The sequence below is a fragment of the Trichosurus vulpecula genome, chromosome 7 (assembly GCF_011100635.1).
Source record: "Trichosurus vulpecula isolate mTriVul1 chromosome 7, mTriVul1.pri, whole genome shotgun sequence".
Classification (NCBI taxonomy): Eukaryota; Metazoa; Chordata; class Mammalia; order Diprotodontia; family Phalangeridae; genus Trichosurus; species Trichosurus vulpecula.
The window spans coordinates 51,868,136-51,889,777 of record NC_050579.1 but is presented as its reverse complement, the minus strand read 5'-3'; the positions used below and the strand labels follow the sequence as shown (position 1 = coordinate 51,889,777).

The 21,642-nt window shown below is 42.3% G+C and overlaps 1 protein-coding gene and 1 pseudogene across 1 annotated transcript in view; both read right to left on the bottom strand.

Moving 5' to 3' along the window:
* The window catches only part of VTCN1 (V-set domain containing T cell activation inhibitor 1), a 94,925-nt gene that overhangs the window by 49,172 nt on the left and 24,111 nt on the right, over positions 1-21,642 (bottom strand).
* LOC118858549 lies at positions 7,906-8,380 on the bottom strand (annotated as a pseudogene).

Genomic DNA, 21,642 nt, shown 5'->3' with positions numbered 1-21,642 from the left:
CCCTCTGCTGTTTTGTGGGTTCTGCAGTTCTAGAATTGGTTCAGAGCCATTTTTTATAGGTTTTTGGAGGGACTTGGCGGGGGGCTCACACTAGTCCCTGCTTTCCAGCCGCCATCTTGGCTCCGCCACAAGAGACGGAAAAATGTTTATTTAAGCAGAACTTTTAGGCTCTATACATCATTCAAATCCTCAGTGTGTAAGGTTTCCTTTTAATTAACATTTGGGGAATGCTTATGGAAGCATCTTGGTTCTATCAAAGTAAGTTCGAGATTGCCCAGTTGAATATGTCACCTAATTGATAACATTCTGAATGTCATCCTTTCCTAGGACAAAGCACACTAATATAAGATTAAATTTGGGCAAACCACTCAAGTATCCTTGCCAAGAAAACCACAAATGGGGTCATGAAGAGCCATACAAGACTGAAAAACATAATCACAGAGGGAATTAGAAGGACAAAGAGAATTCCATTTGAAGCACACAGGTTTTCCTGGCAAAGATGCTGGTGCGGTTTGCAATTTCCTTTTCCAGCTTATTTTACAGATGAGGAAACTGAAGCAAATAGGGTTCAGTGACTTGACCAGGGTCACATACCTAATAAGTATCTGAGGCCAGATTTGAACTCAGGAAGATGAGGCTTCTTGACTCCAAGCCCAGTGCTCTACCCTCTGTGCCACCTAGCTACCCTGGCCTGTAGGCATGTTCTGCCACAATTATTAAGAACTTGATAATGAAACTTTACTTCTTGTAAATTTAACCTAAACTCTCAACTAGGCTATTTCCAGTCAGATCAGACTCTCAGTACAAAACCCATTCATGAGATTTAAGTTCATAAATTTCTACCTGAATGAGTTTGTGTCTATGTGTTTTTATACTCACTAGAAACCAACTAGTTTTTTCTTTTGTTTTGTATAAATAACAAGTGTTTCATTTTCCTAACTATATACAAATCTATGGTGAAATGGAAGATGGGGAGTTGGGAGACTTTGCTACTCGATATCTGGATGATCTTGGACAAATAATCCCACCTCTCTGCACTTTTCTGTCTCTTCATTGATAAAGTGAGGCAGCTGGACTACTTAATTTCTAAGGTTCCATCCATCAAGCAATGGCTTTACCATAGCTCTCGTGTTTAGTGAATAGCTTTCCCTAAGAAGCTTCCAAAGCCTTCTTTCCTGAAGCCATCAGAATATTCAATCAAACTGAATACATCCTATGGGCACTTCAGTACCTTGTAGAAGAGCTGATTAGTCTAAGTTTGGGATTCACAGAGACTCAATTCTGCGTAGCAGTACTAAGACTCAGTTGCTGTAAGGACGAAGAACCCTGAAATCCAATAGAAGATTGCTTGACCTTATGTTTAAGGCTGTACTGGAGCCAGCAAACCGGCTCTTGAGAGGGATTGTTAAATTTTCAGCGTGAGCATTTACATCTTGGAAATCAGCAAACTACAAATCAGGGCTTGATTTAATCTTTTGTTGATTTCTAGAAGTAAGAAAGTGGTGGAGAAAATGTTAATACAGATGTACTTAAAAGCATGTCCTGCAGTACATTTTTTTCCCTCAGAGAGCTGTTGTCAAACCAACACATCACTGCTTAGATTACTTCCCAAATTTATTTCAAAGGACCAGAAAAACAAAATACATTCACTCCACTCCTGTCCCACAAAAGTATGGCTTATTTTTAGGTTGATTAACTTCTTGTGAATGAGAATGCCATCTTTCTGCCATAGCTGTGAAAATAAAACCCTGGTTATTTTCCAGCTTCCTGAGAGGCAAAGATAAAGATGTTACTGATTTCGTCGGCCAGTCTTTAAAAAAAAAATTAACCTGTTAGAGTAGATATGTAGATGAATGTCAACAGAATTTTTAAACTGTTTTAATTCTTATCTAAGGCTTTTAACTACAGACATTGCAGGGCTGATGGGGTGGGGGTCCTTTCTCTACATCACTTTGAAAAGTAAGGGGGAAATCCCTATTGCTGCTCCAGAATATCAGGAATATAGAGATAGAGCTCAAAAAATCCTCGTTCATGGAAACTGAGGCTCAGAAATGTAAAATGACTTGCCCAAGGTAGTACACATAGGACAACTAGGATTTGAAATCACATCCTCTGACTCCAAACACGGGTTTGATTTACCCCGCTTCCCTAGATCGGTTGGCAATTTATTTAACCAATGAAAAAAGATCCTCTTTTAACCAATTGTTGTTGTTCAGTCATTTCAGTCATGTCTGACTCTTTGTCACCATATTTGGGGTTTCCTTAGCAAAGACACTGGAGTGGTTTGCTGTTTCCTTTTCCAGTTCATTTTACAGATGAGGAAACTGAGGCAAAGGAGGTAAAGTGACTTTTCCAGGGTCACACCACTAGTAAATGTCTGAGGTTAGATTGGAAGATGAGTCTTCCTAAATCCAGGCCTGGCACTCTACCCACTAAGACCTTTTAACTAACAAAAGATCCTCCTTTTGGAGTAAAATCCTTAATCTACTGGAAATTTGGAGTTTTTCAGCTAAATGCTTTTTAAAGGAAAGTCGATCATTGGACTTTGGCAGATACTGGCACAAATCTTGGATGAAACACAACTGAGACGCAAGTTCATTTTATAGGGCTGGAATTATGGGGCCTCTTGGCAAGGAACTGCTATTTAGTACTCCAGCCCAGTTTTCCTCCCACCCCCAGCCTCCCTGTACTGCACATTCAGATACTTCCCTCCTCTCATCCTTTATCTTTTGTTTCATATTATCACATCTTCAAAGGACACAAAACTGGAATCAGGAGCAGGGAGTGAATGCCGGGAAATGATCTTAGTTCCAGTAGATTCTGGGTGGCTGGAAGAAAAGTCCACATCTAAAGTGGTGATACTTAATTAGGATAAAGAGAAAGTGCTGCTTCAGGGTTAACTGCTGCTCTGAGAACCAGGTCAAGGAAAACCTGGCCAGACTGCAGTTTGTATGGAAAGGACTCCAGGGTTTTAGTCAACTGCAACTCTATTCAAATCTGTGATACAACTGCTAAAAACAAAACAAAAAAACCCTGACTGATTCTGCATTAGATGGCTTTTATAGAAATATTGTAACCAAACAAAGAAGTGAATAGTCCAACTCTATTCTCCAGTGGTCAGGTCATTTCTAGGGCATCGGGTTCATACTATATTTTAGAATAGACATTGAAAACTGGAGAAGAGGAAGGAAGTAAGCATTTATTAAGCAGCTACTATATGCTAGGTGCTTTACAAATGTTATCTCTTTCTGTCCTTGCAATAGTCCTGGGAGATAGGTGTGAATATTATGCCAATTTTATAGTTGAGGAAACTGAAGTTAAGTGACTTGCTCAGGGTCACACAGCTAGTAAGCGTTAGAAGCCAGATTTGAACTCTGGTCTTCCTGACCTCAGGCCTGTCACTATCTTCTGTGTCACATGACTGTCACTAAATGTGAAGAATTGTGAAATGACCTTAAAACCTGCTAAGGAGGGACTTAAAATCATTGCCCATTCCTACAGCTTTGCCAATACAGTAGAGACAAGGAAAAACCCAATAGACTTAGTGAGATGCTTACAAAGCCTCAAATCAGAGCAAGGTGTGGATGGGAAACACTGTCAAAGGGTAGGACTTTGCCACAAGGGTAAAACCCGATGAAACATTATATCATACAGTCGTTTTGTGGATTCATCTAAGCATTCATTCATTTTCAGTCATGACCCCATTTGGAGTCTTCTTGTCAAAGATACGAGAGTGGTTTGCCATTTCTTCCTCCAGCTCATTTTACAGATAAAGAACTGAGGCAAATAGGGTTAAATGACTTTCCCAAGGTCACACAGCTAACTAGCTTCTGAAGTCACATTTGAACTCAGGTCTTCCTGACTCCAAGCCTGGCGCTCTATGCACTGAGCTACCTAGCTGCACTAGCATGCCCCTTATTAAGTTCTGCAAATCTAACAAGAAGAAATTTAAATGTAAAAATCTACTTAATGAGTACTGGGTAGGGAGGCATGATTAGACATAGTTTTTTCTGAAAAAGATCTAGGAGTTTTAGAGGACCACAAATTCCATATGAGTCAGCAAGTAGGGTGATGTGGCCCAAAAACCATCAGGCAATCTTTGATCATTGAAAGGTGTCTAAGAATAAGGAGGTGATGGTCCTGCTCTTATGTCCAGTTCTAGGCATCACATTTTAGCAAGGGCTGGCACAAGGCCTACATTTAGACTTGGAGGGGCTGTGGGTATTTATCCTGACAAAGGGAAGATTGAGGGGATTTTATCTTTAAGGATCGGAAGAACTATTTTAGGAGAGGGGGATTAGGTTTAATCTGTTTGACAATAGAGGGCAGAAATGGGGCCAACCCATGGATGATGCAGACAGGAAGATTCAGAAAGGAAGATTCCCTGTTACTCCTTGCCTATATGACCTTGGATGAGTCACTTAACCTCTTAGTCACCAGTTCCTATAAGATGAGGGGATTTTAAGAGAGGACTAGATGCCCTCTAAGGTCCTTTCTGGTTCCTCAATCAGGAAAAAAGAAACAACTTTCTAACAATTAGAGCTAACCAATGTGGAATTGGCAGACTTGGGAGGCTGCAGGTTCTCCCCCTTTGAAGGTCTTCAAGCAGAGGCTGAATGACCACTTGCCTTGTCTTCTAAGGTTCTCCCCATCTCTGTGATCCTGACCCCTATGGTATGAAATCCCCTGTTCCAGCCTTGATTCCTGCTCCTTTCTCAGTACCTTGGACCTGCTTTCTTGAGAAGCCTCTGGTTTGTAACCCAACAGATTAGTTAATTTGTACTTGACAGCCTGCCCCTGATTTCCCTAGGATGGGGTTCCCTCTCCAGCCCAATGACAGCCCTAATCTCTAACATAATCAGACACTAATGTCTAATTTCCTTCTGAGCAAACTGCTTTAGGCAGACAGGCATCAAAAAAGTCTTGCTTCCCTGGAAATAACCCCCAGTGGAGGTGCCAGAGGCCTCTGATTGTTAGCTATACCTGAAGCAGATCTCTGAAGAACTGTCTAAACCCATCTCTTGGCTCTAGCAGGATTCTAAATAAATTGCTCTGCCTAGTGCCTATGGTGAATCTCATCTGTTCCAGACCCTCAAGATGGATCAGTCATGTGGGCTCTCAGGTAATACAAAGTCCAATTTGTAGGCCTCTGAAAACTTCATAGCTTTAGTTCTCTCCCAGAGAGAACGAGAACCCCAGAAATCCCAAGCTGACCTGGTGGTAGTTGAAATTAACAATGGGAGGCTGCTTCAGTCTGGTCCCCCTGGCCCCAGGAAATAAAGGACAAAGTCCCTATGGGTCTGAATGTGGAAGTAATAAAATATTCTGTGACCATAGATTGCTGCTCACTTTTCTCGTTGGTGCTGGTGATTCATTGTCTGGTGCTGCCCAATTCAACCATGGCTTTGGCATCAGGGTCACATTCTGAGCCCTAGAATGCAGGTATGTCTCACTCAGCCAGACCCTGAGCTAGCACTCCCTCCCCAGCACCAGAACCGTGGGGATGTTTTTAGCTCTCAAGGAAGTATCGCCCTTGCATAGGTAGGTTAATAATAATAATGATGATGATGATGGTAAAGATAATAACTGACATTCATGTAGTGTTTTAAAATTTGAAAAGTTTGATCCTTACAAGGAACCTATGAAGCAAGTACAATAGGTATTGTTATTCCTGTTTTACAGATTAGGAAACTGAGGTTCCAAGAGGTTAAGTGACTTGCCCATAGTCAGTGAGCGGTCAAAGCCAGGATTTCAACCAATGTCACATCTGTCTCCAAGGCCAGTGCTCTTTCTACTACATGCACGGCCTCTCTAGTTGTAGGATCAGCCATTATGTGAGCAGAGAAAGCACACAAACCAGGATCTGGATCTCACCTCCAGTGCTGCTACTTCTAGCATCGGGGTGACCTACTGACCACGGTTACAGTAACTCCACTCAGAAGACATCTTTTTATGAAAACCATAGCTTCTAACCTTGGTGTTCCTCAGCCCTTACCCTGCCCCCTACAGTTGCCTAGGCAGTGGCCACCTAGAGGATGCCAGGCTGACTTGCAGTAAACTCTAAGAGCAGCCAAAATAACATGCAAAAGGTGCCAATGAACATTATATTCTGGAGGTGGTAACTGGCCTGGGGATGTGGTGGAGAATTCAAAGATGTTCAGAATGATTGCAGCTGGGTTGGAAATGAGGATGTAAATGCTAGATATTATTGTTATTATTCTAAGAGTTCTTAATAATAGTTAGCATTTATATTCTATCTTAAGATTTGCAAAGCGCTTTACAAATATTATCTCATTTGATCTTGTCTAGTTCTTCCGACAAGAGCTCCTAAGAGTTAGAGCTGTTCAAAGGTAACGGATGGGCTGCCTTGGGAGGTGGTTGGTTTCATCATCATTGGTCTTTTCACAGAGGCGGGATGGCCACTCCTCTAAAATGTTGTAGAAGAGGATTCCTGTTGGTGGAGATGACCTCTGAGATCCCGCCAGCTGTGGCATGCTCACCTCTACTCCAGACTACACCTTGCCCATCCCTGTTAGAGGTGGAGGGGCAAGATGTCGTCATCCAGAACATCCTAGACTCATGAAACCCAGCTCATTCCATGACTCCCTGAAGGACTTCTCCACCTCCTCCTCCACTGTGACAATGCCTCCATCCCTCCAGTTGGTGAATTCCTCCCCAGGGCCTCCATTTGAAGAAGCGCCTACTCCACTCATGCTCACTTCAAACTGGCCCAACCTATGACTCCCCAGACAACTTCTTTGACCCCTCTCAGCTTCCTTATACAAGTTGTCTTCTCCCATTAGAATGTAAACTCTTTGAGGGCAATGACTGTTTTTTAGCTTGTATTTATACTCCCAGTGCTTAGCATAGTAACTGGTATTGATACATAATACATATTCTCTCTCTCTCTCTCTCTCTCTCTCTCTCTCTCTCTCTCTCTCTCTCTCTCTACTACTACTACTACTACTACTACTACTACTATCAAAGTCATGAGCTCAAAGAGAGGCCATAGAAGCCAATGTACAATGACCATGATTTACTGGATAGAGCCTTTCCATCAGGGCATGGCCTCAAGGTCCAAGGATCTGTGCTTGGCATTGCACTATTTAATTTTATTTTGTTAGTGACCTGCATAAAGTCAAAATGGACTGTTCATCAAGTCTGAAGATGCCACAAAGCTGAAAGAGACAACTATACTGCAGATAGAAGGATTAGGATCCAAAAAGATCTTGAAAGTGAAGAACATTGGGCTGAATGCAATAAGATAAAATTTAAGAGGGATAAATGTGAAATCTTAAACTGGGGTTACAAGGTGGGGGAAGCATGGTTTGACAGCAGTTTGGTGGGAAAATATCTGAAGGTATTAGTGGTTTGCAGGTTCAATAGAAATCAACAGTGTCATATGACAGGCACAACAGGAAATGAGATCTTGGGCTATGTTGAAAGAGGCTTAGCTTTCCAGAATAAGGAGTTAATAGTCCAGCTGTACTCCGCTCTGATCAGACCACACATCTGGGGAATTGTGTTTAATTTGAATTTAAGAAGGCCATCATTAAGCTAGAAAGCACTCAGACAACAAGAGCAACCAAAATGGCGAAAGGTCTTGTGTTCATACTCTATGAGGAAAGAAAGAAAAATGTTTAGCCTGGAGAAGTCTCTAGGGAAAACATGATTGCTATCTTTTTTTAAGAGCATTTTTATGTTCTTTATATTTTATAAAAGGATTTAAAACATGGCCCCTCATCTGTCGATATTTACACAATAATGACCAGAATGTTGCCATCATTTAATTCCTAAAGCAGATGATTTTAAAATAGGTTTAGGGCTTCCAAAGCTTAAAGGCAATAAAGAGCAGAGCTGGTATTGACACAATGTCAAACAAATGCAAAAAACAGTGAACAAAGTTTAATGTGGTCTCATGTACCCTGAGGGAAGTGGTGCCGGGTTTGGAGGAGTGAATGCTATATCCAAATAATCTCCTATTTGGAGCTTCTCAGGCTGTAGGGTTATGGAGTCATCCGTTCCCTTTCTGCCAGACATAGTACTGCCAATCTCTTTCACTCAATAACCAGGTCTTTTAAGATCCATAAAAACAATAGCAAAATTGAAGTGTGTACCCTTCTTTTCAAGGTTACATCCATCCAGGTGTATATTTGCATTCACTCAAAGGCACATTTCCTAGGGAGAACTCTTCCACTCGGTGGTGTCGGCCGTTATTAGTGGTGAAGACCTGCCGGAGCACCGGGCATGTCTTCTCCCGGTCAATGGCCTTCTCAGGTTCCTTCTTAATTTCCTCCTGAGTAGCGGGACTACACTGCCATCTTCCTCCTTCAGCCTCCTAGACGTTCACTGTGTGACCTCCAACCCCAGCCATGAGCATGAATGCCATGATCGCTATCTTTAAGTATTTGAAGGGCTGTCATATGGAAGAAGGATTAGACTTGTTCTCTTTGGTCCCAGAGTGTAGAACCAGGAGAATCTGGTCAAAGTTTCAAAGAGCCAAATTTCAACTTGATGTTAGGAAAGTTTTTCTAATAATTTGAACTAACCACAAGTGGAATGAGCTGCTTCAGGAAGTGTCGGATTCCCCCTCTTCAGTAAGAGGCTGGAAGCTCACTTTTTGGGGATGTGGGAGAACTTTTATCTGGTATGGATTGGACTAAATGGCTATTGAGGCCCTTCTAACTCTCAAATGTTGTGAATCTGGGCAGAATAATGGCATCTTTTCCCACATCTTATGGGTCCAAATAGGAGAGCAAAGCAGAGTTGGGACTGATTATCACTATAATAAAATGGTGGTTTTGAAGGAGCATATTTACTAGTCAAATGGTCATTTCTCAGGCACTCCTGATAGTGTGGCTCCACTTTACTTCACCAGTTCACTTCAGCAGGCATTGATTAATGTACCATTAATGTACCAGTTTCCATGTTAGGCACTATGGATATAGGGATATACAGATATACTCTTGAGAGGCTAATATTTTACATTCTCTTCCCAGACTTGAACTCTACAGAGCACCTGGACTCACACTCTTATATTGGTTCCTTGGATTTGGTGTCATGAGAAAGTCACTTATACTTTGGATCTTACCTGTCTTTCTTCTGATGAGAATTTACCCTTAGAGATTGTAACATCATCGTAATCACCACCAACTATCTGTTACTCTTCCACTTCTCTCACAAACATAGACTATATGGGACAGTTGGGTGGCACAGTGGGTAGAGTGCTGGACTTGGGGTTAGGAAGACCAGAGTTTGGATACTGCCTCAGCCACCTATTACTGGTGAATCTGGCAAAGTCACTTATCCTTCTGAGCCTCCGTTTCTTCATCTGTAGAATGGGGTAATAGTAGTATCTACCTTACCGAGTCGTGAGGATCAGATGAAAAAATGTTTGTAAAGTACAAAATGCTAGCTCTTATTACTCTCAAAGAAACTAGGAATATTTATCTTGGAGAAGAGATACAGAAGAAACATTATAGCTGTCATAAGCCATTGAAAGGGCTATTATATAAAGGTAGAAAAACTGTGGAGGGGGCAGGTAGGTGGCACAGTGAGTAGAGCACTGGCCCTAGAGTCAGGAGGACCTGAGTTCAAATGCGGCCTCAGATGCTTGACACATGCACTAGCTCTGTGACCTTGGGCAAGTCACTTAACCCCAATTGCCCTGCCCCCCCCCAAAAAAAAACAGAAAAAATGTGGAATTTGGAGTGAGAAGATCTGAGTTTGAATCCAGACTCTGCTAAATGACCTTGGTCAAGTCCCCCTTCCCCTGTGTGGTAGTTACTTCATCTGTTCAATAAGGGTACCTCTGAGGTTTCCTTCTGGCTCTGAGTCTATGAATTCATGAACTATTGGTATTATTCTGCTTGGCTCTAGAGGGAAGAGCTAGAGAACCAAAGAAAATAGATTTCAGTTCCATGTAATAGGTTGCTTCATCTGAATTCCTTTTTAATTGAGGGATTCAAACAGAGGCCTGAAAACAATTTTTCAGAACACTATAGAGGCACTACATGCCTCTAGAAGGTCAAGAGCACCCACGTTTTTCCATTGTCATCTAAAGGATCAAAAATCCATGTATGCAAGCTGCAGGAATTTAATTATAAAATTAATTACTTTCCACTTCAATTATAATTGCTAATTGATCCAAGCTTAACCAGAGTGACACCTTGGTAGCAATCAGTTATACAGCAGTAGTGGGACACGGGGAGTTGGATCCTACTGACCTACTTGTTAACATGAGCTACCTAATTAGAGAAAACTTGTTTCCCTTAAAATTCTCAAGAAGGCCACCTCGCCAAATCAGGTAGGCTGCGCTGAGCCTTCTGGTCGCAGGGAGTGGGGGCCTCACCAGTCCTTCTCAGATCTCTGATTTTATGGCATTCCTGCTGATTTGCAGCGACTGACGAAAGACTTTCCAAAGTAACCCCATGCTCTCAGATGGGGAGGATAACCTCTGTCGGCTCAGGAAGCTGTCAGATGGACAGTGGGGTGCCCTGCTTATGCTTCCAGTATGGAGCTCCTTCCTAAGTAAATTATGCAGAGGTAGAGGTGGAGGCTCAAGGGTTCCTACCACTGGACATTCTGCAGCCACTCCAGGCTTGAACCAAGGCAGTTGTCCTATTACTCATCTTGCAAACATCTGGGCAGTAGAGTGCAAAGAAGCTGGTGAAGGAGAGAAGACAGTGGCTGCAACCAGTTGGTGCTTTGCCCTTCTCCGTATGCCTCTCACAGTGTAGGTTGCCCTCCTGCGACTACTCATCCCTTTCAGAATGGCACTTGGTATTTATAGTAAATTGATTTTACCTTTAGAAAAATGTTTGGATTGGTAGTGGTCACCAGCATGATTTTCCTTTGCATCCTTCTCCCACTTAACAAGATAGCCCTGCCACTGGTCTCTTCCTTCTCAGGGATACTTTTGACATAAAAGTTGGTTTGGAGTCCAACCATTCATTCTTCCCATATGTCTCAGGTGTTTACATTGATAGTTTCTAAAGGAAGGATCCCACAGAATATAGCCATGGGAAGAGTGGGGTGGGGGGGGGAGGTGGGGAGGGTCTCTACTATCATGGGACAGTGGGGACTATAGAGGAGGGGATGAAATGCTGGATAGAAGCAACAGAACTTGGTAGTTGTTTGGATATAGAAAGTGAGAAAAGAGGAAAGAATCGAGGAAACACCAAGCTTCCAGACCCGGAGGTTTCACATGTGGAGAATAGATAGTAACATTGAAGTCAGAAACTAGAACAGTTTTATACTCTGATCAAGACAATGAGCCAAGGTGGAGCCAAGATGGAGGCTGGAAAGCAGGGACCTGCCTAAAGCTCTCCCCCAAGACCCTCCAAACACCTATAAAAATGGCTCTGAACAAATTCTAGAATATCAGAACCCATGGAATACCAGAGGGAAGCTCTAGGCCAGGACAGCCTAGATGGTCACTGGGTAAGGTCTATCACATGGAGCTGGGAGCAAAGCAGACCAGAGCCCAGCGTGGGCTGCACCCAGACCAACCAGACCGGGAGCCAGGTAGAACAGGCCCTAGCACTCTGAATCAATGAGCTGTGGCAGTTACCAGACTTCTCAACCCACAAACACCAAAGACAACAGAGAAAGTTAGTGGGAAAAACTGCGGGAACAGAGTGAAAAGAGTGCGTGGTTCAGCCACCGCCCTGGGGGCAGCAGAGGTGGTGCAGCTCTGAGGAACTACAGCTGCAGTTGCTTCAGGCCCCAGGCCCACGTGGTAAGAGGAATTAAGTGGTGGATCAGAGCAGGAGTGCAGAGTCTGCTTAGATCTGAGTCGCAGTCTGGGTTGGCGGTTCTTGGGGGAGGAGGAGTGCTGGCGTGGCAGAGCTTGCTGTGTAGAAATAGCTCTGAAAACAACAGCGCAACCCCTCAAGCTTGGGACAAAGTACTCTATACTCTACAAGCAGTCATACTGTGACAAAAAACTGAAGGGTCAAGTAGTTGGTTGGGAACGTGGCCAGGCAGCGAAAACGGACTCAGATTCAGATTCAGACTTTGGAATCTTTCTTTGGTGACAAAGAAGACCAAAGCATACAGCCAGAAGAAGTCAACAAAGTCAAAGAGGCTACATCAAAAGCCTCCAAGAAAAATATGAATTGGTCTCAGGCCATGGAAGAGCTCAAAAAGGATTTGGAAAAGCAAGTTAGAGAAGTAGAGGAAAAATTGGGAAGAGAAATGAGAGTGATGTGAGAAAACCATGAAAAACAAGTCAATAACTTGCTAAAGGAGAACCAAAAAAATACAGAAGAAAATAACACCTTAAAAAATAGACTAACTCAAATGGCAAAAGGGCTCCAAAAAGCCAATGAGGAGAAGAATGCCTTGAAAGGCAGAATTAGCCAAATGGAAAAGGAGGTCCAAAAGACCACCGAAGAAAATACTACCTTAAAAATGAGATTGGAGCAAGTGGAAGCTAGTGACTTTAGGAGAAATCAAGATATTATAAAACAGAACCAAAGGAATGCAAAAGTGGAAGACAATGTGAAATATCTCATTGGAAAAACCACTGACCTGGAAAATAGATCCAGGAGAGATAATTTAAAAATTATTGGACTACCTGACAGCCATGATCAAAAAAGAGCCTAGATATCATCTTTCAAAAAATTATCAAGGAGAATTGCCCTGATATTCTAGAGCCAGAGGGTAAAATAGAAATTGAAAGAATCCACTGATTGCCTCCTAAAAAAGATCCCAAAAAGAAAACTCCTAGGAATATTGTCACCAAATTCCAAAGCTCCCAGATCAAGGAGAAAATACTGCAAGCAGACAGAAAGAAACAATTGTGGAAGTATTGTGTGAGTATTGTGGAAACACAATCATAATACCCACGATCTAGCAGCTTCTACATTAAGAGATTGAAGGGCTTGGAATATGATATTCCAGAGGTCAATAGAGCTAGGATTAAAACCAAGAATCACCTACCCAGCAAAACTGAGTATCATGCTCCAAGGCAAAATATGGATTTTCAATAAGATAGAGGACTTTCAACCTTTCTTAGTAAGAAGACCAGAACTGAATGGAAAATTTGACTTTCAAACACAAGAATCAAGAGAAGCATGAAAAGGTAAACAAGAAAGAGAAATCATAAGGGACTTACTAAAGTAGAACTGTTTTGTTTACATTCCTACATGGAAAGATGATGTGTATAATTCATGAGACCTCAGCATTAGGGTAGCTGAAGGGAATATACATATATAGAGGGACAGAGGGCACAGGGTGAGTTGAATATGAAGGGATGATATCTAAAAAAATAAAATCAAATTAAGTGATGAGAGAGGAATATATTGAGAATGGGAGAAAGGGAGAGATAGAATGGGGTAAATTATCTCACATAAAAGTGGCAAGAAAAAGCAGTTCTGTAGGGAGGGAAGAGGGGGCAGATGGGGGAGAATGAGTGAATCTTGCTCTCATTGGGTTTGACCTGAGGAGGAATAACATACACACTCAATTGGGTATCTTACCCCACAGGAAAGAAGGAGGAAGGAGATAAAAAAGGGGGGGGGGATGATAGAAGGGAGGGCAGATAGGGGGAGGAGATAATCAAAAGCAAACACTTTCAAAAAGGGACAAGGTCAAGGAAGAAAATTGAATAAAGGTGGATAGGATAGGAAGGAGTGATATATAGTTAGTCTTTCACAACACGAATATTGTGGAAGGGTTTTGCATAATGATACACATGTGGCCTATGTTGAATTGCTTGCCTTCTTAGGGAGGGTTGGTGGGGAGGGAAGAAGGGAGAGAATTTGGAACTCAAAGTTTTAAAAGCAGATGTTACAAAACAAAGTTTGTGCATGCAACTAGAAAATAAGATATACAGGCAATGGGGCATAGAAATCTATCTTGCCCTACAAGAAAGTAAGGGAAAAGAGGATTGGGGGGAGTGGGGTGACAGATGCTAGGGCTGATTGGAGAATGGGGCAATCAGAATATATGCCATCTTGGAGTGGGGGAGAGGGTAGAAATGGGGAGAAAATTTGTAATTCAAACTCTTGTGAAAATCAATGCTGAAAACTAAAAGTATTAAATAAACAAACAAACAAAAAAAGACAAGGATCCAAGACAATTCCAAAGGACAGGTGATGAAAAATGCACCCCCAGAGAGAGAACTGATGAACTCTGACTTCAGATTGAAGCAGGCTTTTTAAACTTTATTTTCTTGGATTTTTTTTAGTCTTTGTTTTCTTTTGCAACATGGCTAATATGAAAGTATGTTTTGCATAACTTCCCACATATGCTCAATATCACATTACACGCCTCTCAAGGAGAGGGGAAGGGCAAGAGAGGAGGAGAGAATTTGGAACTCAAATTTTTTTAAAGAAATGTTAAAAGAATTTACATATAATTGGGAAATAATGAAATAAATTTAAAACAAAAAATGGTAGAGCAGTTTTAGTAGAAAAGATAAGCTTGGTTTGGAACTTGTTGAGTTTGAGATGTCAATGAGACATCCAGACACAGAGAGGTGTCCTGTGAGCCCAGGAAAGAAGTCAGACTTTTGGAATCATCTTCATAGAGGTCATAGGTGAAGGCACAGGAATGAATGAGATTGCTGAAGGAGGGAATGCAGAGGAAAAAAAGGGAGGACCAAGGACAGAAGAACCCTAGGGAAGAATGGTCTGAGCAGTCTACAAAGGAGTGTTAGACAGGTAAGAACTGTTGTTAGAACTGGGGGGAGTAGGCATTTCTGAAACCAGAGGAGGAATGTAGGCATTTCTGAAACCAGAGGAGGAAGGTAGGCATTTCTGAAACCAAAGGAGGAATGTAGGCATTTCTGAAACCAGAGGAGGAATGTAGGCATTTCTGAAACCAAAGGAGGAATGTAGGCATTTCTGAAACCAAAGGAGGAAGGTAGGCATTTCTGAAACCAAAGGAGGAATGTAGACATTTCTGAAACCAAAGGAGGAATGTAGGCATTTCTGAAACCAAAGGAGGAAGGTAGGCATTTCTGAAACCAAAGGAGGAAGGTAGGCATTTCTGAAACCAAAGGAGGAATGTAGGCATTTCTGAAACCAAAGGAGGAAGGTAGGCATTTCTGAAACCAAAGGAAGAGAGAACATCTGACAGGAAGGGGTGGCTCTCAGGCAAAAGCTTACCATGGACTGATCACAGATGTGGAGCTGGAAAGGACTTTAGAGGTCAGCTACTCTACTCCCCTTGTTTTATAGATGAGGAAGCAGAGAGTCAAAATGCTCAGGCGGTTTACCCAAAGCCATACAATTAGTAAGTGACAGAGCCAAGATTTGAACCTAGTTTTCTAACTAAAAATCCAGTGTCCTTTCCCCTGTACCAGAACATCTGATGCTGACTCCCACAATTAAACCAAAATCAAACAGAGATTTTCTCACTTCTCCTTGACTAAGCTGTTACCTCAGAGAATGAGGACAGTGGTGATGGTGATGAGGACTTTGTAGCAGAAGAGACTTTAGAAGAAAGTGGATCTCTAACCCCTATTGACGAAGTCTTTGGAGAGACTTGGCCAGTATAGACAATGCATTCAGCTAGGATCAGAGACCCTGGATCAGTGGAAGATAACACCTATAGCTGGAAGCAATCACCATCCAAAGAAACGCCTTTTTGGGGAGTGCGACCCCTTTCGGCAGATAGAAGTGTATGTACTCTACAAAGCTCTCCAGGTATAACAGAGAGCTACAACTAAGGGGAATTTCAAGAAGACTTCATGAGAAAGGTGCAAACAAGGTCATCAATTACCCCTTTGCCGTATGTGTCTCCTGTGTGTGTGCATGGCTACCATGTACTATAAGTTTGTGCCCCCTCTCCCCACAGATCCCTTGTGTATTTGTGGGAGAAAGTGCCCCAAAACTGGGATGAGATATCTTTGTGACTATTGTTTTTGCTATGCCACCATAGTGAATACCTTTTCTCTGAAGCTAGTTGTAGGCTGATTATTAGTAGAAAATACAGCATTGGGGGCTCATGTGACAGTGTTAGAAACACAGCCTCTCAGGGTTAAGTCTAGAGTCCTAAGTATCTCTCTGGGTACCTGCTCTTCCAGTGCAAATGAGCATTAGGGGAGTTACCTCAGAGGAGCTACATACTCTTTGTCAACCTCAACACCCTGGTATTTGGTTAATACTAAAATATTACGGTTTGAACCCTAGGTCTCACCCCTCACCAGCTCCCTCTGGGTTCTTGTTATGATGCCTGGTTTTGATACTGTTTCTACTTCAGTCTTCCACCTCTGATCCTTTCATGTCCATGGTTTGTCTACTCAGTTTTTAACCTTTGCTCATTCACACCATGATGTTAACCATCCTTTCCCAGAAACTTCTCAAGTGCAACCTTCTTTTCCTGCCTCTTTCACTCCAAATGGGAAGGATTCATTTAGCACCATAGACCCAGATCAGCTACAGTGCTGAACAGATCCCTTCACAGGCACCAAGCAAGAGTATATGACAGGGGGCATGCAGGAGGCAGAGGTGCCATTGAGAAATGACTGAACAAAGTGCAGGGTATGGTTACAACAGGATATTGTTGGGTCATAAGAAAATATCAGTATGAAGAATTCAGAGAAACATGGAAAACCTTATGTGAACTGATGCAGAGTGAGGTAAACAGAACCAGAAGAGCAATATACATCTTGACTACAACAAAGCAAATGAAAATAAATCAATGAGCATTTATTAAACTCCGACTTGTGACAGGACTACGCTAAGTACTGGGAATACAAAAACAAAAGGTCCCTAAAACAACTTCAAGACACTGAATAATTGTAACAACCAGTATTGACCTTGGAAAAGAGACCTGGAAATTTGTCTCCTTCCTCTTGGCAGATTATAGCATACCCTATCAGATATAGTCACTGTGTTGGTTTTGCTTAACTGTTTTTCTTTGTTACAAGGGAGGTTCATGGTGACGGAAGGAGGGTATTTCTGTAAATGACCATAACATAAAAATAAAAGTCAACAATAGAACTTAATCACATTTTTAAAGTGACAGAAAATCTTTTGTGTAAAAGTTTCTATGAAGCATAGAAATGTACTTTTTGTATTTGTTCAGTTTTCTTAGTAGCAGGGCAACTTTTTCTTTCCTTTACATGTGGTAAACCTTGTAGTATCTCTCCATTTTTGTAAGAAAAACTTTTCATAGAAAAAGGGGGCCTCCCTCAGAAAGGAAGAAAAGAAACCATGATTTTGATCAAAATGTTGCTTTTTGAACAATAGTAAAATTTCAACTTTTTGTCTGCCCCCATAGGTAATATCCTTGAAAATAAGGATTTTTCACTCTTTGTATTTGACATTTAGATTTTTCTGGTTAGGCCAGGAGAGTTAAGCCTTTGATTGTTGATTGTCGAACCCTATCAAATAGACCTGCTAAAACTATCAATACTAACTCATATGACCTGCAGCTCAAGTTGATCTGAGGAGCAGGTGTAAATGCATAGATTGATATGTTCTCAGAGCAAACCTTGGCAAATAGTAAGCAAGTAATAAGTGCTTGCTGATTTATTGATCAGCGTTTTTGCTGACTTTGTCCTCTAGAAATTCCACTAGGTGAAGCTGCTGCTCAATTTGCGGCCCCGACAAAAGGGAACTAGTAAAAGGCACTCTACCAAAGGCACACACAGCAGGTGTGTGGCTTAACTCCTCTGAGGGTCAGGTAGAGTTTCCATCTCTGAATGCCAGTTTTTAAGGCTATGCTAACCTTTTCATCTCTTAATAGAAAATTGGCCTTAAACATCTGGATTTGAGGCCTGTAATAGGCAACTAGGTGTCACACTGGATAGAGTCTTAGGCCTGGAGTCAGGAAGACCTGAGTTCAAACCCAACCTCAGACATACACTAGCTTTGTGATCCTGGGCAAATCACTTAACCACAGCCTCAGTTTCTCCTACTGTAAAATTAATAGTACCTACCACACAGGATTCTTGTGAGGATCAAATAAGACAATACCTGTAAAGTGCTTAACACAGTGCCCAGGATGTAGTAGTCTGTATAGAAGTTATAGAAATGCTTATTCCCTCCCTTCCCCCTATCTTATGAAGCATACTGGCTGCAAGACTTCAGGCAAGTAGCTTAATTTCTCAGTTCCCCCAAGAAACTATCTGGTTGTCTAACAATAGCAGAACTAGCATCAGGGAAGGGAGGGAATCAGGAATTCCCTGCACTGAGTGAAATCACAGAACCCTCACCAATGCTCTTAGGCTGTAAGTATGGGCTGGGAAGGTAGGAGTAAAGCAAGGTTAACAGAAGCAAAGACGGCATGAAAAAAAAGGGAAGAACAGTGGAGATTGACCATTTTGTCAGGGGTTGGCAGACAGGCAGATGGGCTACGTGGGATCCATCTCCACCTGTGATTTCGCTGATGTAGAGGACATGAGGAAGCTCCCTCAGCCAGCACAGGGCCACGTCTTTTTTGCAACTTAAGGTGCTAGAGAGTGGTCTGGTGCCCTGAAAGGCTAATTAACTTGTCCAGGTCACACAGCCAGTATCTGCCAAAGGCAGGACTAAGACCCAAGTCTTCCTAGCTCTGCAGCCAGCCTTTATTCATTGCCTCTCATCTATAATAATGCCTTAACAAATGTTGGATTGAATTAAAAGAGCTCTGCTTTAGGAACAGAGAGATTTGAGTTTGAGTCTTGGCTTGGTTGGGGCAGCTACGTGGAGCCATAGTGTGCACAGTGCTGGAGTTAGGACGACCTGAGTTTAAATTCTTCAGCAGATGTTTACTTACTAGCTATGTAACTCTAAGCAAGTCACTTCACCCTATGTGCCTTAGTTTCCTCATCTGTAAAATGAGCCAGAGAAGGAAATGGCAAACTATCCTAGTATCTCTGCCAAGAAAACCCCAAATTGGGTCACAAAGAATTGTACACAACTGAAAAATGACTCAACAACAAAACCCAACTTGACACCACCCTGCGCTGTGTGACTTTGAGCGAATCATTTCCCCTTGGGGTCTCAGCTTTCTCTTCTTGTAAATTGAATGGATTGAACTAAATGATCTCCAAGGTCCCTTCCCGCTCTCAGTTTGTGCATTTACACCTGCTCCTCACATGAACTTCAGCTCCAGGTCATATGAGTCACCCCTGATTGTTTCTCTGGCTCTGTTTGATTGACTTAGAGCAGTTCAAGAACCAAAGGCTTAACCAAAAAAATCTAAACGTCCCAGAAACACTTTCTCTGCAGTGCCTTTGACCCATGAACCTTAGAACACTGGACAGACACCATTTGACAACAAATAGAATTTTGACTTTTACAAACAAGAAATGGAATCTGAAAGATGAAGCGACTGGTTGGGGCAGTTTTATCCAAGCAGACCTTTAAAGGAGAAAGTGGACCGTCTTCATCACTGATTGTGTTCTGCTTGGCAGGGTGAGTCATTGACATTTGTTTTTACCCTGGTAAATGTGTGTTTGCACACAGGACAAAGGAGACTTGGGGAACTTCCTGACTATGATTTAATAAGTTCCACCCAGGCTGCTGTGAAGCCGTGTTAGTTAATTTAACTCAGGCAGAGATAAATGCTTCACTTTTCAACTCCCTTGTACACCAGGTACCAAAAGAATACTAATATATAATTAGGGCTGCTGAGGTTAGGTTGACTACTTAGACTGGAATCAGAAAACCTGGGTTCAAATCCAAGCCTATCAAGAGCTGAGTGACCCTGGAGAAGTCACTTAACCTCAAAATTCCTCAGGCAGCTCTTTGATCTACTACATCCTAGTTGGTAGAGGGAGTGGATGTACTTGGGGTTCTCTAGGTTGACGAAGTCACAGATCTTTTGGGGATTCTCTCTCCTTGGTTAATATATCAGTTCTAGATATATGCCTCCAGAAGTTTGGAGACCCGGTCACTGCACAAACTTTGTAGCTACCCTCATCACCATGTAAGCAACTGAAAGGGCTGGAGTGGAGAAAGGAAGACTCCAAAGATACCCAGCAGTCACTTATGAGGGGAGGCAGACAGAAAACAAAACAAAACAAAAAAACATTTCCAGGATCATAGATTTACAGCCAGAAGGGAACTTGGAGCCATCTAATTCCAACATTCTCACTTTACAGGTGAAGAAACTGAGATACTGAGAGATCAGGTGACTCAATATTAGCTACTATTATCATTAGGATTAATTGCCTGAGGGCACCTAGATAAGGTAGTAGAGGCAGGCTCCCAGGCAGGTCCCTTAAGGCAGATCTGTCACTCCTTCCATTGCATGTAGGTGCAGCCTGGTGGCACGGTGAGTAGAGCTCAGGGCCTGGACTCAGAAACATGACGTGATAGAGAATGCTACCCACACCCAGAGTAAGAACTATGGCATCTGAATGCAGACCGGAGCAGACTATTTTTCCTTTTTTGTTGTGCTTTTTTTGTTTTCTCTTTCTCGTGGTTTTCCCCTTTTGTTCTGATTCTTCTCTCACAACATAACTAACGTGGAAATACGTTTAACGTGATTGCACACGTATAGCCCATATCCCCTGGAACTCAAAATCTTACAAAAAGAATGTTGAAAACTTAAAAAGACATGAATTCAAATTCAGCCTTAGGCATTTATTGGCTGTGTGACCCTGCACAAATCACTTTACCTGATTCCATTTACCTCTTTCCCCATCTGTAAAAGGTGGATAATAACAGTACCCTACCCAGGATCAAATAGGATCATGTCTTTAAAGTGCTTAGCACATAGTAAGTGCTATATTATGAATATATATGAATATATATGAATATTAGCTATTATTATCAGCTGGCTACCCCAGACTCCACACAACAGTCCGCAGTAGCTCAGCGTGCATCTGAAATCAGGCTGTGTTGGGTGGAAGATGTGTCTTAGTTAAGGCTCCGTCTGTGGCACCAGTTGGGACCAGAAGAGGCCCTAGAGGACAGTTCTGACCTGCTGCCACCCTGGCAGGCTTTGTTTCTGATCTGGGCCAGCCCCTGAGATCTGTGAGATCACAGACCTCAGCATCCATTTCAGAACCATTCCAGTAGCACTCCTGGGACTCTCCGCCATCGCTCTCCAGCCCCGCAAGGACTCTTTAGAATCCCAGGACGACGATGAAGATGATACCATTTCAGAAAACATTTATTCCCTAGGATATGCCAAGCTTTCTGCTAGGTCATGAGTAAATCACAGAAATCAGAAAAATGTAACTGTGTCTGCTCTCAAGGAGCTCACAGTCTAATAAGGATGACAATATGTAAACATATATATATATATAAACAAAACGGGTATGGGAGAAATTGGAGATGATAAACAGAGGGAAGGCACTGGCGTTAAGGAGGTTGGGACAGGCTTCTGAAAGAAGGTAGGATCTTAGGCGGACCTGAAGGGAGCCAGGAAGGGCAAGAGACCAAGGTGAAGAAGGGAGAGAATTAAAGGCCTGGGGGACAGACAATGAAAACACATTGAGTCAGGAGATGGGTGGCTTGTGCATGGAACAGCAAGGAGGCTGCTGTTCCTGAATCATGCATAGCTAGTTAACAGAGGAATTGGAATCCTTCTCCCCAAAGGAGAGAGTTAGGTTCATTTCCTTTAGTCCATGTGCATCTGATCATTTTTATGACTTAATAATTGTAGAGGTCTGTGTCAGCCCCTAAACCTATTTCCATGTCCCCATTAGAGCCGATTAAAGAGATGGTGCCCAGATAGAAAGTTAAAGTCTTA